General features: G+C 37.5%; 1 protein-coding gene across 1 annotated transcript in view; it reads left to right on the forward strand.

The window, feature by feature from the left end:
- The window catches only part of BABAM2 (BRISC and BRCA1 A complex member 2), a 393777-nt gene that overhangs the window by 46067 nt on the left and 328932 nt on the right, over nucleotides 1-18778 (forward strand). The window lies entirely within an intron of this gene.

Raw genomic sequence — 18778 nt, forward strand, 5'->3', positions numbered from 1 at the left:
AAGAGGAATAAAGAACAAAAGATATTGAAGGTGGGACAGATGGGTAAGCAGTACCTTTCAGACCATGGATTGTGTGTTTTGCCATCTGAGACCAGAAAAGGCCACATCTTAATATTTGTAGAATCACTCCATATTAATTTAATGATTGCAACATGAACTGAAAAATTTGTGATGCGCTGACATGTTAACCTTTTATTGTTAGTTCATTCTCTGCAAACCATTAAAATAGAAAAGAATTTCGCCTGACTGAGATAGGACATATCGGATTGCTACTTTTTTGGGGAAAAATATTATTAAGTAAATTTGAAAGAAATGGTCAAAGTAAATCATTCACATGGTGAAAAATGTATGTGGTTCAGACATTTTCTAATATATGAAAGCAGTGTTCCTCTGTCCCATTTCTCTCCAATCTTAGACCTGTGTCTCAAAGGAACCACTTAAAACCTTAAAAAAAATGGTTTCAGTGTCCAGTTCTCCTGGGGATGACCTCTGTATACCTAAGCAATACGCTCATGCCTCTCTTTCTTGGCTTACCAGTTTAGATGTTGCTACCTTTTGACTTCCTGCACTGATGCATGAGGTATCAGCCTGTTTTCATTCTACCAGTTCTCTCTCTTGTCATCTTCATCTTATAAAGTTACATTGTTGTAATTATATCACCAGTGTTGGTTCCTGTATTGGGAAACAAGGGAACAGTAGAGACTTTATTTTCTTGGGCTCCAAAATCACTCCAGATGGTGACTGCAGCCATGAAATTAAAAGACGCTTGCTCCTTGGAAGAAAGGCTATGACCAACCTAGACAGCATGTTAAAAAACAGAGACATTACTTTGCAAATGAAGGTCTGTCTAGTCAAAGCTGTGGTTTTTCTTCTAGTCATGTATGGATGTGAGAGTTGGACTATAAAGAAAGTTTTCACTGAAGAATTGATGCGTTTGAACTGTGGTGTTGGTGAACACTCTTGAGAGTCCCTTGGACTGCCAGGAGATCCAACCAGTCTATCCTAGAGGAAATCAGTCCTGAATATTCATTGGAAGGACTGATACTGACGCTGAAACTCCAATACTTTGGCCACCTCATGCGAAGAACTGACCTACTGGAAATGACCCTGATGCTGGGAAAGACTGAAAGCAGAAGAGGGCAACAGAGGATGAGATGGTTGGATGGCATCACTGACTCAATGGACATGAGTTTGAGTAAACTCTGGGAGTTGGTGATGGACAGGGAAGCCTGGTATGCTGCAGTCCATGGGGTCTCAAAGAGTCAGACATGACTGAGAGACTGAATTGAACTGATTGGTTACCCTGTGGCTTCAATTTTTTTTTTTAAAGATTATTTGATGTGGACCACTTTTAAAGTCTTTATTGAATTTGTTATAGTTTTGCTTCTCTTTTTTTATGTTTTGATTTTTTGGTCCCAAGGCATGTGGGATCTTAGTTCCCTGACCATGGGTGGAACCCCCACCCCTGCATTGGAAGGCAAAGTCCTAACCATTGGACTGCCAGGGAAGTTCCCTTTTTTTTTTTTTTTTTTTTTCCCAAAGACTCATTTAAAGCATTGTATTGTATAGTTGAGTGAACAGCTCCTAAAAATTCTTAGTAAGTGCCTGGCACACAGTTACCACTGTTGTTTCTTAAGCAAAATTTCTGTGCAATAATGATGCTCACTTAGTGCGCTTTTCTTTAGTTTCACATTAGCCTAAAGAATCCCGTGGACATAGGAGCCTGGTGGGCTACGGTCCATAGGGTCGTGCAGAGGCTGATACGGCTGAAGCAACTTAGCATGCTTGCATGCATTGGAGAAGGAACTGGCAACCCACTCCAGTATTCTTGCCTGGAGAATCCCAGGGACAGAGGAGCCTGGTGGGCTGCCGTCTATGGGGTCACACAGAGCCGGACTTAGCAGCAGCAGCAGCAGCAGCAGCAGCCAGAGACGGTGTCTTTTGGCTCCCCACTTTGTAAGATGATGATATTAATCCTTGTCCTCCTTCACCTCCCAATTTTTGTCTTCTGTTATTTTCCTTTTGCATTGTCAAAGTTGATAACTTATTGTCTCTTCTAAATCTGTAATTGCCGTCTGTGCTTTGTCTGTAAATTGCTTGACTGATTACCTTACAGGCCTGCTCCTGCAGTTATCACTGTAGGATTCACCTTTATTCTCTCGGGTTTGACCTTGCTTTAAAAAATTACCTGAAAAACTCTCAAATTGATACCCTTTGAGGTGCCTCAATGCTTCAATAGGGAGGCCAAACTAAAACCTCTTTAGATTTCCAGATGGAAATTGTTTTTTAATATCTGTTGATATTAAAATATGATAGTCATCAAAATAAATGAAGCCAACTGCATAAATTTTGAAACAAGTTACTGCTCTCTGATAGTATGAACTAGAAAAATTTATATAAATAAAATCAAAACAGATGAACAAACCCTTCAAATACCTAGTTAAAATTCAAGTAAAGATCCATTGAACTTATTGGACTGGTGTTTTGTGACTCTGCCCACCTAATATCAGTGATTGTATAGCAAGGTTATTTTGCTTTCCTTAATTTGCGCAACTTTTAGGCCATGTCAATTAAAGTTTCTCTCTTTGTCATTGTACTTATTTAAATTATTTCAAAATTAAATCTCTTTACAGTATTTTATACAGTTTATCCCTTGGTATTGACGGGATTGGTTCCAGAAGCCCCTGAAGATACCAAAATCCATGGATACTCAAGTCCCTTAGATAAAATGACATGGTACATTCAGTCCTCCATACTCATGGGTTTCACATGAATATGGAGGGCTGACAGTAAACGTTTCTAAGCAGAGTTTGTTGAATCATGATGCATCAATGGTAGTAGTAATGTAAACAGCTTCTTTATCTAATGGTTCTCATTGAAAACTTGCGGTATGTGATTTAAACGATACTTTTAACTAAGGCTGAATCAAAGTATTTGGAGTTTACTTATTACATAACTTTAAACTCAGCAAAGTTAGAGATGGAGACCTTTTTGTCTATTTTATTAAATTATATCTTCAGTCCCTAGCACTGTAAAGATAGTTAGATATTTATTGAAGGAGTGTGATGAATGCATGAATGAATTTTTGAATCTTAAGTGTTCAGATTTTTGTTGGTTGAAGTATGGTGTAGTAAAGAATGTGACATTCTGTTACTTGTATCAGCCTTTTGCCAACAGAAATTCAATCTTTAGAAGTTATTTATTACACAAGGAATTTGTAACTGGAACATTGTTCTTAACAATTCAGAAAATAGGAAGGACATACAGTATTTTTCAGATTTGGAATCTGTTTCCATTTTCTTTATATATTTTACTGTGCCTTCTTAAAGCAGATTAATGAAAATAATATGTGACTAAATTTTATATTTTGGAATGTTTTATGTACTAGGAAATAGTTCTTCTATAAATGTTTCATCTGGAATAAAGGAAGCTGAATAAAGGAAGCTTTGCAGTTAATAATAGTGAAAATGAAAGACCAAGGAGAGGGCATATTTCTACCTGTAAGTTTATGAATTGATTCCTAAGAATTATCCACATGTATAATGAAGTAACAGACATTAAAAAAAAACACAGAAGATTATTGTGCACTAGGAATGATGTTTCCTCAACTCTTTTTAATGTGAAGAGAAAACTGTTGGGCATTGAAAGAGGTGCCAATTTGTGTAAGAGTCTCATAGAAAATATCAAAGGATATCTGAATTGAAGAGCAGTCCCTTGAACTGCATGATTGTAAAAGAAATAACTAGTACTTACTTAAAGAGGCTTGGAAAAGTGACTCTTCAGTGATCAAATTGATTTAAATAAAACAAATATTAAGGTCTAGGATAGTGCCACTGAAATGACTCAAAAGTTACAGCAAAATTCACAGAGGAAGATGAAAGTCATGTATTCATATTTGTAATAACTGTCATGTTCTATAACACTTAACTCTTGAAGAAATTATTGTGTTTGTGCTTTGGTGTATCCTATTTAAATAGGGTGGTAGTGAGGCTATTTTGATCATCTTATTTCCAGTCTGTATCTCATATTTTATTTCCAGTCTGTACCTGGCATTTAGAGGGGCTAAATACATGTTTGTGAAATGAATGAACCATACTCATTCTTTGGATATAACACTGATGAGGTTTGATGGAGTGGCAGAATCCTGAAATACTCTCAATTTTATAGGTCTTTTGAACAGCACTATTTTATAACTTTTAAGAGAGATAATGGAAATATTTTAAGTTTTATAAAGCAAATCTGTGACTAGTAAATCGAAAGATATCCTAACATTGGTTTCAAATATGAAATTATCTTTTGGTTTAAAATTGCTATTTTTTCATACTGACAGTGTGTTTTAATCAGGGACTGTTTGGTTATAAAAACCCATTGGAACAAACATAAACTAAGGAGTTTGTTTGTTTGTCTTTGTAAGGAATTAAGTAAATTCCTTGGTGTCCAAGGGCAGGAAGTATGACCAGGCCTTGTAGGGACTGGAAGGATGGTGGGCACGATAGTAACCAGTCAGTATCTATGTTCTTGAGTGTCTTTGTCCTTTAGCATATTTTCTTGTCATCATATTCACTTTATTCTTTTTTTTAAAAATTTATTTATTTTTAATTGGAAGATAATCGCTTTCTAATGTTGTGTTGGTTTCTGCCCCACATCAGCATGAATCATCCATAGGTGTACATATGTCCCCACTTTACTCTTTTTCCACCAAATTTCTGTTTCTCCTCACAGAGAGTAGAAATGACTTCCTGTGCCCCCCTAGGACATCGTGACTAAGCTCATGGCCAGCAGAGACAGCCTATGGTCTAAATTCCTGGGAGAGAGGGTCTAATTGGCATCTTGGGTTGGGTGTTCACTTGTGATTCAGTCGTATGGTCAAGAGTTCTCGTTAATGTCTTGGCTTGGGTACTAGAGGCCAATTTAACACAAAGTGAGCATGGGCTGGGCAGGTACCTAGGAACCTATCTATCACACTGTTTCAGGAGTTCTTTCTAAAGAGCTTCCAAGTGAAACTAGAGACATTCTCCCTTTGTCTTTAGCAACAGAAGCAATGCCATTGTTTATCATCTGAGAGGAATGATGAATATTTCAAAGCCATTTGTGACAGAGTCAAGAAGTCATGCCAGAAAAATTATCTCCAAAGGTTTTGAAGTTGAAAGACTTTCCCAGAGGAAAAGCTTTTTTTCCACAGGAAGAAGTGAAAAAAAAAAAAAAAAAGATAATGATTTGAATAATATATTATCTCTTCCGTGTCTTCAGAGGAACAGTATAAAATTACTGTTCATTTCCAAAGCTTTGATACTATGTCACTAAATTTAAATTTTTTTTTGAGAATTATTACAACAAAAAGAAATCAATCTCAGAGCTCCTATTTCAGTAGAATGTACCATTTAATTTAACAATGGTCAGACACATACAAAAATTTTTATAGGCAAATTGCAAATAATGTTCCAGAATTTCTGCTTTACTGAATCTTGAAATTCAGCTTCATTTTTGATTCGGTCTCAAGTAGTTTGGCTGCTTTATGTGTGTGTGTGTATGTGCTTCTGTCATCTCAGGTCTATTATACATTACTTTGTCTTAGCCAATCAGCATAGTAAACTCAGAAGACTCTTTTCCTCCTCTTTGTCCTCTAAGACTTCACTTAGGTAGTACTGTGTAGAGACACTCAAGGTCTTCATACTGATGACCATCTAACAGAAACTAAACCCCAAACTGGTTGCATTAGAATGTCCCAGTGGTGTTGTGAAGAAGTTTGTTGTATCAGCTGAAGGAGATACTAAGGTTCTGTTGATATATCTAAAAGAACCTTGCACTTTCCTTAGATTTGTTCTCATACCTTGTATTGTGAACTTTGGTACATCCAAAGGTTGGCTGCTGTGGCTGCAACTGTTGGCAGTTTTGTTGGGATGAAAGTGTTATTTTGTGAAAAATTTCTTGTATTGTTTACAATAAATAATCTGTTTGGGAAATGTTAACCACGTAATCTTTCCCCTCTTCCCTTCAATATTTTAACAGCCAAATCCCACAGCCTAACATTCAAGGCTGTCACAATCTGCCCTTCCAGCCCCTCCATGGGCTCCCTTGTTGGACCTCAGCTGATGATAGTCCAAGTCAAAAGCCTGTACAAATGATTTGCTTGTTGTCCTTCTCAGATATCCTACCTGTCCTCTTTCTGCTTTTGTTCACACTGTTTAGTCTTCAGTGCTTGTACTTAATTGTTCTCTTGTGTCCGACTCTGTGACCCCATGGACTGTAGCCTGCCAAGCTTCTCTGTCCATGGGATTCTCCAGGCAAGAACACTGGAGTGTCTTGCCATGCCCTCCTCTAGGGGATCTTTCCAACTAACGGTTCAAACCCAGGTCTCCCGCATTGCAGGTGGATTCTTTACCATCTAAGCCACCAGGGAAGCCCTTTAGTCTTCAGTAGGGCTTCCCTGATAGCTCAGTTGGTAAAGAATCTGCCTGCAATGCAGGAAACCCTGGTTCAGTTCCTGGGTTGGGAAGATCCCCTGGAGAAGGGATAGGCTACCCACTCCAGGTAGGCTTCCCTTGTGGCTCAGCTGGTAAAGAATCCGCCTTCAGTGTGGGAGATCTGGGTTGGGAAGATCCCCTGGAGAAGGGAAAGGCTACCCAATCCAGTATTCTGGACTGGAGAATTCCATGGACTGTATAGTCCATGGGGTCCCAAAAAGTCGCCCATGACTGGGCGACTTTCACTTTCACTTTCAGGATGGACCAAAGAAATAGTAAAATGGCCTGACAGTTCTGTGACATATTTGGTTCTTCACTCGCGCTCACCAACCTGCCTCTCCAGTGGTTGCCCTCTCTACGAGGCTCCTTGGCCAGCACTGTTCTTGTCTTCAGGATCACCTGCAAGGAGAAGAGGAGTGAACCAGTTTTACTAGGACTTGTAACAGTTGTGCTAAGTAAAAAGTTGGATGTGCAGTCCAGGGATTTAGTTTGGCATCATGCTGAGAAGCATTATAATTTTCCTTGGTAGCATAGTTCATTTTACTTTATTTTTGTCTTTTTAAAAGATTCATTTACTTAAGGATTATTATTATCTAGCATTCAAGGTATTTTTAGCGGCTAATTAGGGAGGCAGGTCACCTTTGATTTAGTGACTGTTCTAAAAAATGCTCATTGAAAGGCAAGTAAAAAGTGCTAATTTTGTGGATTAGACATTAACTCTCCCTTAAACTTTGAGGATTCCTTTGTCTTGGTATTTCAGAATGTTTTTTCCTTGGAATTCATGGAATGTTAGAAGAATTTTTAAGAATAGCAACTAACATTGTTAAAATTTTGTAAAGTGAACTTAGTTATAGCTAACTGTGTATGTTTAAATCTGGTTTTGATGCTAATTGTTATTTATTAAAAATGATAAAATTGTTGAAAGTGACTTATTGAACATATATTTTATAGAGTATTAGACTTATTTTTATACATCTTCTCATTTAATCACACAGTAACTTTGGGATAGAAATTTATATCCCACATTTTTGTATTAACTTTATAGAGGTATAATTTATATAAAACAAAATACCCATTTTAATGTACAATTCCATACATTTTGGCAGTTATAAATAGCTATTTAACTATACTACAAAGTGTAGAAGATTTTCATCCTCCAAAGATAATAGAGCATTTTCTTTCCTCCCTAAGTCAGTCCCTTTCACCATCATCCCCCAACCCATGATCTTTATCTTCTCTCTGAAATTGTAAAACAGTTCTTCCTAATTTAGAATTTCATATAAATGGAATCATATACTATGTAGTTTTTGGTGTATGGCTTCTTTTATTCAGACTTATGTTTTTGAGATTCATCCATATTATTCCTTATATCAGTACTTTGTTCCTTTTATTGCCAAATGATAGAACATTGTATGGATATACCACAGTTATTTTTTTTTTTAATCATTCATCAATTGAAAGTTATTTGAGTTATTTCTAGTTTTTGGCTAATTTTCATAAAGGTGCTATTAAATTTTTGTTCACGTCTTTTTGTGGAGATATGTTTTTTCATTTTTTTGGGTAAATATCTAGGAGTGGTATTGCTGTATTGTAAACTCTGTTAATGGTTAAAATGTTTTCTAAAGTGATTATACTATTTTGCATTCTACTTATGAGCAATTTGCAAGAATATTTCATAGTCACACCAACATTTGATATTATTGGTCTTTTAAATCATATCCATTCTAGTGGATGTGTAGTAGTGTCTCATTGTGGTTTTGATTTGCATTCTCATGTGCATATTGGCTATTCATATGTCTTTTCTTAACTGTTTAAATGTTTTGCTCAATGTTTTGATTGGATTGTTGGTCTTTTTGTTGAGTTACATGTTCTTTATATAGTCTGGAAAGAAGTTGTTTGTCAGCTTGTCAATATTTTCTAATAGTATGTGGCTTCTCTTTTCATTGTTTTTAATGTTATCTTTTTAAGAGCAAAAGCTTTTAACTTTGATGAAGTCCAATTGAGCAGTTTTTTTCTTTTATTGTTTATGCTTTTGACTTCTTGTTTAAGCAGTCTTTGTCTACCTGAGGTTCTTAAAGATTTTCTCCTAGAAGTTTGATACCTTTATCTTTAACATTTTGATCCATTTTGGGTTAACTTTGACCACATCTGTGTTAACCAAGTGTGGGCCCATTTTTGGAGTTTACATTGTATCCCACTTATTATGTCTGTTCTTATGTGACTTTAACACTGTCTTGATTGTAACAGCCTTGTAGTAAATCTTTAAATCAGGTACAGGAAGTCCTACTACTTCTACTATTTCTGTTTCCATAGAAATTTTAGAAGCAGTTTGTCAGGTGTCTATAGAAATCCTGCTGAGACTGCATTGAATCTGGAGGTCGATTTCTGGACCTTAATAACATCGAGTCTTTCAATGGATGAAAATGATAGCCTCTTCATTTATTTAGGTCTTCTTTAATTTCTTTAAGTATTTTATAGTTTTTAGTGAACAGGTCTTATACAAATTTTGTTAAATAAATCTCTGAATATTTCATAATTTGATGTTAGTTTGTAGTACACATATTTAATTTTCTTTTTCTCTTTATTACTCATCTATTGAAAATACAATCCCCCCATGTTCCTTTTTCTTATTTTAGTGCGTTGACTATAATTTTGTACATGTTGTTAGATTCAAGTGATGAGAGCATATATTCTTGCCATGTCCAGATTTTAGGGGAAAGTGTAAAGTCTTTCACCCTTAAGTATAATGTTGGCTATATATTTTTCACAGATACGCTTTATCAGCTTGAGAAGTTCTTTTCTATTCCTAATTAATTGAGAGGTTTTTGTTTTGTTTTAAAACAAAAAATTGATATTGTATTTTGGCAAATACTTTCTTCTTGAGATGATCATGTGATTTAAAAAAATTTTACTAACATGATGATTAACTTTTGAATATTCAGCTTATCTTGCATCTCTGATATAAACTCCAATTGGTCATGATGTATTAGCCTTTTAATATGTTGTTAATTCAACTTGCTAAAACTGTTTAGAATTTTGCATTTATGTTCATGGATGATACTGGTTTGTAGTTTCTTTTATACTTTTTACTGGTTTTAGCATCATAGCAAAACTGATTTCAGAATAGAATGAATTGTGAAAGAATCATGAAGGAAAATTGTGAACCATTTTCCTCAATATTTGGGAATGGTTTCTGAAGAATTCATATTATTTCTTCCTTAAATGTTTGATGGGATCCTCCAGTGAAATTGCTTTCAAGTACAGATTAAATTTCCTTAATAGATATAGGCTTAGGTCATCTACTACTTTTCAAGTGTCAGTAGTTTGTATCTTTAAAGAAATTTGTCTGTTTCAAACAAGTTGATGAATTTATTGACATAATTTTTAAAATAATATTCTTTTTAAAAAAATATGTAAAGTCTGCAGTGATGTCACATCTGTTTGTCCTGATGTTGGTGACTTGTTTCTTCTTTTTTTTTTTTTTTAACCAGTCTGGCTGACTTTTTAATTTTCTCTTTTCAAAGAAATAGCTTTTGACTTCATTCATCTTCTCTGTTATATTTCTATTTTCTATTTTATTGATTTCTATTCTGATCTTTAATATTTCTTTCTTCTCTGAGTTTTCTTGCTCTTCTTTTTTTAGTTTGTTAAGTAGAAGCTGAGGTTACTGATTTGAGGTCTCTCTTTTCTACTATCAGTATTTAATGCTATAAATTACTACCTAAGTACTGCTTTAGCCTTGTCTCAGAAATCTGGATATGTTATATTTTCATTTTAGTTCATCATATTTTCTTATTTCCTTTTTGATTTTTTTGACCCATGGGTTATTTAGAAACATATTTAATTTCCAGAATTTTCTTGATTTTTCAGATATCTTTCTTTTAGTGATTTTTGAATTTAGTTCCACTATGGTCAGAGAACATACTTTGTATGATTTATATCCTTTTAAAATTGTTGTGACTTGTTTTATGGGTTATGATTTAGACTGTCTAGGTAAATGTGTAGTGTTCTTGTGAGGGTACAAAGTTGTTGTCAATTCAATACATGCTTAATTTAATTATCTTTGGGCAATTTCCCCCCGCTCCCCTTTTGGGCAAGCTTATGGCTCTGGCAATAGTGTCTTAATATCAGAAAAGAGGGACTTGAAGTTTTTCAGAGTAGATAAAGCCGAGAATTTATTTATTTTTATTTATTTATTTATTTATTTATTTTTATTTTTCAGTGGGTTTTGTCATACATTGATATGAATCAGCCATAGAGTTACACGTATTCCCCATCCCGATCCCCCCTCCCACCTCCTTCTCCACCCGATTCCTCTGGGTCTTCCCAGCCCACCAGGCCCGAGCACTTGACTCATGCATCCCACCTGGGCTGGTGATCTGCTTCACCATAGATAATATACATGCTGTTCTTTAGAAACATCCCACCCTCACCTTCTCCCACAGAGTTCAGAAGTCTGTTCAAAGCAGAGACTTTAAAATTCTGGTCTGACCTAAGAATTAAAGGAAGCCAGCTAGAACCTTACATGGAACAACAGTGGCAGATTTTATTTTCTTGGGCTCCAAAATCACTGTGGACATTGACTGCAACCATGAAAGTAAAATATGCTTGCCCCTTGGAAGAAAAGCTGTGACAAATCTGGACAGTGTATTAAAAAGGAAGAGGTATCACTTTGCTGACAAAGGTCCATATAGTCAAAGCTATGATTTTTCCAGTAGTCATGTATGGATGTGAGAGTTGGACCATAAAAGAAGCCTGAGCCCTGAAGAATTAATGCTTTCGAATTGTGGTGCAGGAGAAGACTCTTGAGAGCCTCATGGACGGCACAGAGGTAAAACCAGTCAATCCTAAAGGAAATCAACCCTGACTATTCATTGGAAGGACTGATGCTAAAACTGAAGCTCCAGTACTTTGGCTACCTGATGTGAAGAGCCAACTCATTTGAAAAGACCCTGATGCTGGGAATGATTGAGGGCAGAAGGAGAAAGACGCAACAGAGGATGAGATGGTTGTATGGCATCACTGACTCAGTGGACTTGGGTTTGAGCAAAGTCAGGGAGATAGTGAAGGACAGGGAAGCCTGGTATGCTGCAGTCCATGGGGTTGCAGAGTCAGACATGACTGAGCAACTGAACAAGAAGTCACATTCTTAATGAAAATGTATGGAGGGCCTGGATGTGCTTCTGTTTGTTTTGAACTAGTCCTTTTTCTTCATTATTTTGGTCCTTAAGTACATTCAACTGCTCTCACCTCTAGGATGTTTCTGCAGAAGGTAGTATAAGACCTTTTGGGACATTTGATGGGCATTCCAGATGGCATAGGTACTCCAGATCACTGTAGGTTACATGGCAGGATTTGTGTGTTAGTCGCTCAGTCATGTCCGACTCTTTGTGACCCCATGGACTCTCTTAGGTGGTATTTTCTGATTGCTGATCTCCATTGATTTTCATTGGGTCATTAGTCTATTTTAGAGGAAATAATTGAGATTTTATATTCCTGTTAGGTAGAAAGTTAGACATGAGCAACAAGGGTTGGTTTAGCTGGAAAGGATGCAAGCTGATTTCTAAACTCACCCCAGACACACCCAGGAGAGCTCACAGATATGCTACAAAAATAGCCACAGAGACTTGCAACTCCTGCATTTGCTCCCTAGGCATGCAGTGGATACAAACTAACCACAGGGGTTTTTCCAACTTGGTCACATGTGCCCTTGATGTACAGCTATATCCTCAAGTAACCTTAGGCAGCCTGGAGCCCATTAAAGGTTCATAAATATTCTATACATACATACATCTGGTTATAATAGACTGAATTACGGGAAAGGCATATGCAGTAGAACCTATTGTTATTAACTTGCAACTGTCAATCAAAACTCCTCAGTCCAGGCCCACCTGGATGAATATGTAAAAGCCCTAATTTGCATGTGTCCAGACACAGCCCTTCCCTGATTGGCATTGAGCACATGGCTATTTGTATTCCCTTTCCTGATTGGTGGTAGGTACAGGCTCTATTTTGCACAGGGCCAGAACCAAGAGTTGAAGTACAAAAAGGGAAACCAAGAGGGATCTTGGCTTCTCCTTTGGGGTTTGCCTGCTCCCATGTCAGCAGTGTATTATCTACTGTCAGTTTAATAAAAGTTCTGTCTACTTGAGCTGTAACTGAATTGTAACTAGTCTGTTGTTTCAAATCCTTGCTACCGCTGCAAGAGCCTAGAAATCCTGCCTAGTTGAACTGTAATTAGACCCTCTGCCATACCAAATCTTTGTTACAACAAGACAAGAACCAAGGCAGAGAAATAAACCAACTTGACATTTCCATTCTCCCAAAGGATATGAACCATGTCTAAATTTCCTAGTATGTGACATCATTTATATTAACTTGTATGTGTTGGTTCTTAATAATCAGTCTCTATATACTTCTTTGTGTGGTAGATATGACTCTTCTGTTTCTACTGAAATTAAAAAGTGAGACTTCTGTCTGATATAAGCAGCCTAACTCTATATAGAACAGCCCTTTTAATCCTTTTCCCAGGTTGCTGTCAAACTTAAAATTTATTGAAAGCCTTCTTCACATTTCCAGAATCAAGCAAAATCTTTTGATTCTTCTACAGGTTCTATATCAGTATATAAAAAAGAAAACCAGCAGTGACTTTATCCTTCCCATTTCCCTTTTGATGCCATTCATGTTAATATCATTAGTAACCACCCCACCAGAAACAAATAAATAAAATTCTTGTTTTTCTTCTGCTTTTGGCTACAGGCGAGGTTGTAAAAAGAAGAGAACAAAATGTTTTAGTATGTTCATGTCTTTAGTGATGGGGAATTAGAGCCATTAAAAAAAAATAAACAAGTTAACCAAAAATATGGCAAAATAGGAAGGTAGATGCAAGAGGATTTAGGATGTTCCAGAGCATTTTACAGATATGGGATTTCAGGTGAAGACCACATACATCTAACTTTTTGGGGAGATGAAGGGACACAGGAAGAGAGTTAGCTTGAGGAGAAAGAGAAAGAAATTTAAGAAAAGTTTTCATGCAGTCTGAACAAAATTTATAGTTTCTCCCTCCCTGGGCCTTAGAAATTAGACTCTTTTCCCTGTTACTGTCACTCTGTATGAGAAACCCTGTTTGATAGTGGTGCTGTAAACCTGAATTGATGTGGCTGCATTCAGTGTATAGAAAAGTTCCAACTCCATCTCTAGTTAGTTCTTCCTTTGTACTTACGCCTAAACCTCTTCATCTGGAGAAGTGCCAATTTACCACTAAATTTAAATAAATAAGAACATTTCTCATCAATAGGGGTGGCAAATTTAGCCCCTCTTAGAGCACTGAGCAATTTATGACCATATGTTAAATACCATAAAACAGCTTTAAAGACTTGGTCCCTGGCCATTGCCAGATTGTACCGTAGGAGTAGGCAGCATTGCAAGGGACTGGGAATGTTTCCTCCGGCCCTTGGAGGCCTCAGTAACTCACTGATGTCACAGCCAGAGAGGCCTGTTTTCAAACATTCCCTTTATAAAGGTGAAATACTAAAAGATTCCATTTTGGCATTTGGGTGCAAAGAAGGCAAGGCTTCTTTTTTAATTTTTAAGGGTCGAAATTAGTATGGAAAGTGTTGTGTGGGAGAATGAGTAACTTGGCAGCAGTGAGTCCAGAAGGCAAGTCTAGGAATAGGTAATAGATATCCTACTCATTCTTTTTCTTGGAGCATGAACTGGACTTTTATAAGGCGTAAGCAAACCAAATATCATGTTTCTCAATCGTTTTCTTTTTGCCAACTTTTATGGAATTAATATTAATGTTAAAAACAATTTTGAAAATTTCGTCCTATAGGGCTGCCAGTTACAAGGATTTCTTTTCTTCCAGGAGTATGACTCATTATTTGGTGAACTCCAAATATTAGTTTTTATTCTTACCATCATCACAGCCTGTGAATCATTTATGGCATTCTGTGGGCTCATGGCTGAGAAAACGAAGGTGTGTGCCAGCAAGCATGTGATTTTTTGGTCAAGTAAGTGCCATAGGATCTTTGATGGACTTCTGACACGTGAGGAAACTTCTGGTTCAGGCAGGGGGCACTTACTGTTACTAAATAGAAATGGGCCTCAAGATGCTTTGTCCAAGATCTTTCTGACTATTCTATCTGATGGAACTCTTCCTACAAAGGAAGATGATGAAATTGGGTGTCAAAGGTCTAGGAATCCTAGCCTTCTTAAATGTGTCAGTGCCAGCCCGCGGGCTGACTTCCTGTCAGTTCCTGTGTGGTTTGCACTACATCCTCTTTGCCCCAGATCAGTGTTTTAGGTCATCTGTCATAACTGCTATTCTCTGAATTCTTGGCAATCTGATCTCAGTCTGCAGAAGGCAGCTGGCACCCTTCTCTAGGAAGTGCAACAAGGGAGCTCCCATCTCCCTCTTCCTCAGGCCAGGAAGTACACTATTGTTATCCATCAGTGCTTTCTTCCTTTGAAAGAACAAAAGTCTTTCAAACTTTGGCAATTCCTAAAAGTGCTGGGTAGCAGTTTGAAATGACCCTTTCCATTTTGTTGGTCTAGGGCAAAAACGAGTGATCTTTGACATCACTAGTAAATCTTGTCTGGTTTGTCCCTGATGCACGTATATGCATTAGTGGAAGTTTCCCCCGCATTGTGATTGAAGTCATGCTTAAGTCTTCAGAGTCACATCAGAGTGCTTTGTTTTATTTTGGACTTTGATATTCAAGGCTCTTTTGACTTAGGCCTTTTGACTTAGACTATGTTGTTGCCCAGTTATTTATCTCTGTGTGTCTTAACAGTGGGAATTTTCAATTCCTGTTGCCAGCATTCATTAAAGACTATTCAGCTTGCATATGACTTCAGTATTTGCATTGGATTTTCACTCTTTGAAATAAGTGATAATTTAAAGCACATTTCTTCACTATTGAATGTAAAGACAAATGTCATCGTAGTTGTCCTGATTTGTCATGCCATAGTTTGGCATTTGTCATGCCAAACATGACATAGTTCATGTCATACCATGAACTATATTGTGGATCTTAGAATAGTTTTCTTCCTTTCTCATGACTCAGAGGTCACATTTGGGCAACTTGATTTTATTCACATAGAATAGGAGTTACCTTTAGCCCAGTTCATCTAAAAAACTTGTTTACAAGGGAATACAAACCCATGGGTGAGTTATTTTAAGTTGCATCCTTCAGTCTGTCTTGGCACACATCATTTCTACTTCTGACTCTTCTTCCTTTCATCTTATGAAAGCCCCATCTTCTGTAAAGTTTCAACATCACTAGTGTAGCTCTTGGTTTCTTTTGTGTCCTTCTTCTTAAAATGGGTGAGGGGAAAGGGAAGATAAATTGTGCTTCTTTACAGAAAAAAGGTGGACTTTCTGAAGGTGGATTTTATGTTATATTTATGGACATTGGGCAGTATCATCATATAAGAAGCCTGAATCCTACTAATGCACTAAGAACAGCATGAAGAAAGAAATTCGGATTTCAAGACATGAGGGAATTTGTTAGTCAGATTATTTATATCCAATCAAATCTGTGGTTCCTGAAATAATACACTGTAAAACTCTAGGGGTGGTATCCCTGAGATCTCTAAGGTCTGTATACCCCACACAGTAGCTGATAAAGAAGTACGTGTTTATTAAATGAGACCAGAGCACTAAAAGAATTATTCATGTGGAAAGTCTCAATTGGAAGGATATTAAATTTCAGAGGGACTTTGAGTAGGGTTCAGGCTATCTAAAGATATTTGAGAAAGAGCATCATGGTTTCTGCATTGAAGACAGGGAAAGAGAGCTCTGAAAGTTTATATAAATCTACCAGGTTGACATGCATATTTAGAAAGAAACAGGAAAAAGACTCACAAAGGCAGTTTTGCCAACACTTGGCTACAACAGGACTAAATGACTTAACTTTGTAAGAACAACTCTTAATCAATGAATCTCTTATTTTAAAATGATAAGTATAGTATATTGGGAAGGAAAGAATAAATTGAATTTGTCCTGAGGGTAGCATCCCTTTTGATTCTATCTTCAGGATGGATTGGAGAAGCAGATCATGAAATGATTAGTGAGACATTAAATACGTTGCTTGACAGTACGCCTAAAGCCTGTCATGATGAAGAATGAATGCTCCTTATTGTTGAAACCAGACAATTTGGTCATCCTAATGTAGAGCAAATTGCAAAATGGTTTCTTTTGCAGTTAATTTTTTATTGTTCTTATTTTCCTGTTTCTCCTTTTTCTATTTTTCTAATTTCACTACTCTTTGGTAAGACAAGTTCCAGGCAGTCGTCCTCAGATATCAGAGCGTTTACCTGCTTTCTCAGGGTTGGCCATCTCCTGTAGAAAGGAGAGGTAAGGATCCATGAATCTCAAAGCACTTCCGCCCATCCAGTCATCCAGTCAATTGAGCACCTCCTCAATCCAAATTCTGAAGCCCAATAACTTGAGGGCCTCTGCTGTTTGGCACCATCATAACGTTGTTCACATTCTCTCTTTGCCCACTTTTAAACTCTGAATAAGACTGCTTGAACAATCTGTCCCTAACCTTCATTTTCATTTCTTATCTGCCCTCTCCCTTTTGAACATCTCTTTCTTACCAGTGTAGTCAACTTGCTATCCCCTGGGCACATAATTTGCTTTCTGCCCCCAAGTTTCGCTCATTCTCTTACCTTTGTCAAATTTCCCTGTTTATTGAAGCCTACTGTGGACAGCCCTCCGCAGACATTTTAAGAGAGATTTGATTAGACTGAGCATGATTTTAAACTGAAGCAAAGCAGGCAGTGGAGTGGGAGGCTGTGCCGGTTGTCTGTAGATGGCCATGGCAGTGTCCCCTGCTCTGCCTGCTCTTCTGTACTCAGTGAGACCTTGCCGCCTCTCCTTTGAGAGTTGGAGTGTAATTTTCCTCCCTTCGAATCTGTGTGGGCTTGTGACTGTTTTGACCAACAGGGTATGATGCAGATAATGGTGTTTGACCTCTGAGGCTGGGTCATCAAAGATAATTGAGTTTTTGTCTTGTTAGCAGGGACACTTGTGCTTGGTGCTTTGAGCCACTGCATGAGAAGTCTGCCGTGGTGTCTGGTCGCCAGGCCACCTGGAGAGTTCATATGTAGGCACTGCAGTTGGCTGTTCTTGCCTTGGGATTATCCCAGCCCAGATATTGGACCCTTCAAACTAATCTGTCCACTAGCTGAGTACCACTTAGTGATATCAGTCAATGCTGTGAAGAGTAAAAGAATCACTCTCCTGCATTCTACCCAGATTTTTGTCTTGCTTTCTCGCTCTCTCTCTCTCTTTTTTTTTCTCGTTGTTGCTGTTTTGGCTGTGCTTTGTGGCTTGTGGGATCTTAGTTCCCCAACCAGAGATGGAACCCGCGCCCTTGGCAGGGAGAGTGTGGAGTCCTCATCAGTGGACTCCCAGGGCATTTCCTCTTCCCAGGTTTCTAACCCACAGAGTCTGTGAGCACAATAAGAAGGTTGTTGTTTGAAGCCTCTGAGTTTTGGGGCAGTTCGTTAGGTAGCTTTAGTAATTAGAATACAGACACTGATGAACAAGAGTGGATTAAGAGCCTGTAGGAGGGCGGCAGAGGTGGGACCCAGGGCAGAGACCAGAGGTGAGGTCTGCAGAGGGAAGAGGAGAAGACAAAAGGATTAGGAGAGAAATGGGAAATTACTTCTCATTTTATATTGGAGTATAGTTGATTAACAATGCTGTGATAGTTTCAGGTGGACTGAATCAAAGTGATTCAGTTCTATTCTTTTTTGAATTCTTTTCTCATTTCAGTTGTTACCTTATACTGAGCAGAGTTCTCTGTGCTATACATCGGTCCTTGTTGACCCATTTGTTTTAAACATATCGGTGTGTACACGTCAATCCCAAACTCCCTAACTCTCTCTCTCCCCTTTCCCCCAACCATAAATTCATTTTCTAAATCTGTGAGTCTGTTTCTGTTTTGTAAATAGGTTCATTTGTATCATTTCTGTTTAGATTCCTTATATAAACAATATCACAAGATATAAGTGACTTAACTTCAGTCAGTATGACAGTCTTTGGGTCTACCCATGTTGCTGCAAATGGCATTGTTTCCTTCTTTTTAATGGCTGAATAATATTCCACAGTATATATATACCACATCTTTATCCATTCCTCTGTGAATGGACATTTAGGTTACTTCCATGTCTTGGCTGTTTTAAACAGCGCTGCAGTGAACACTGGGGTGCATGTACCGTTTTGGATGTTTTTCTCCAGATGTGTGCCCAGGAGTGGGATTACAGGATTGTATGGTGTGTCTCTTTTTCATTTTCTGAGG

This window comes from Muntiacus reevesi, chromosome 3, assembly GCF_963930625.1.
Source record: "Muntiacus reevesi chromosome 3, mMunRee1.1, whole genome shotgun sequence".
In the NCBI taxonomy this organism is placed as follows: Eukaryota; Metazoa; Chordata; class Mammalia; order Artiodactyla; family Cervidae; genus Muntiacus; species Muntiacus reevesi.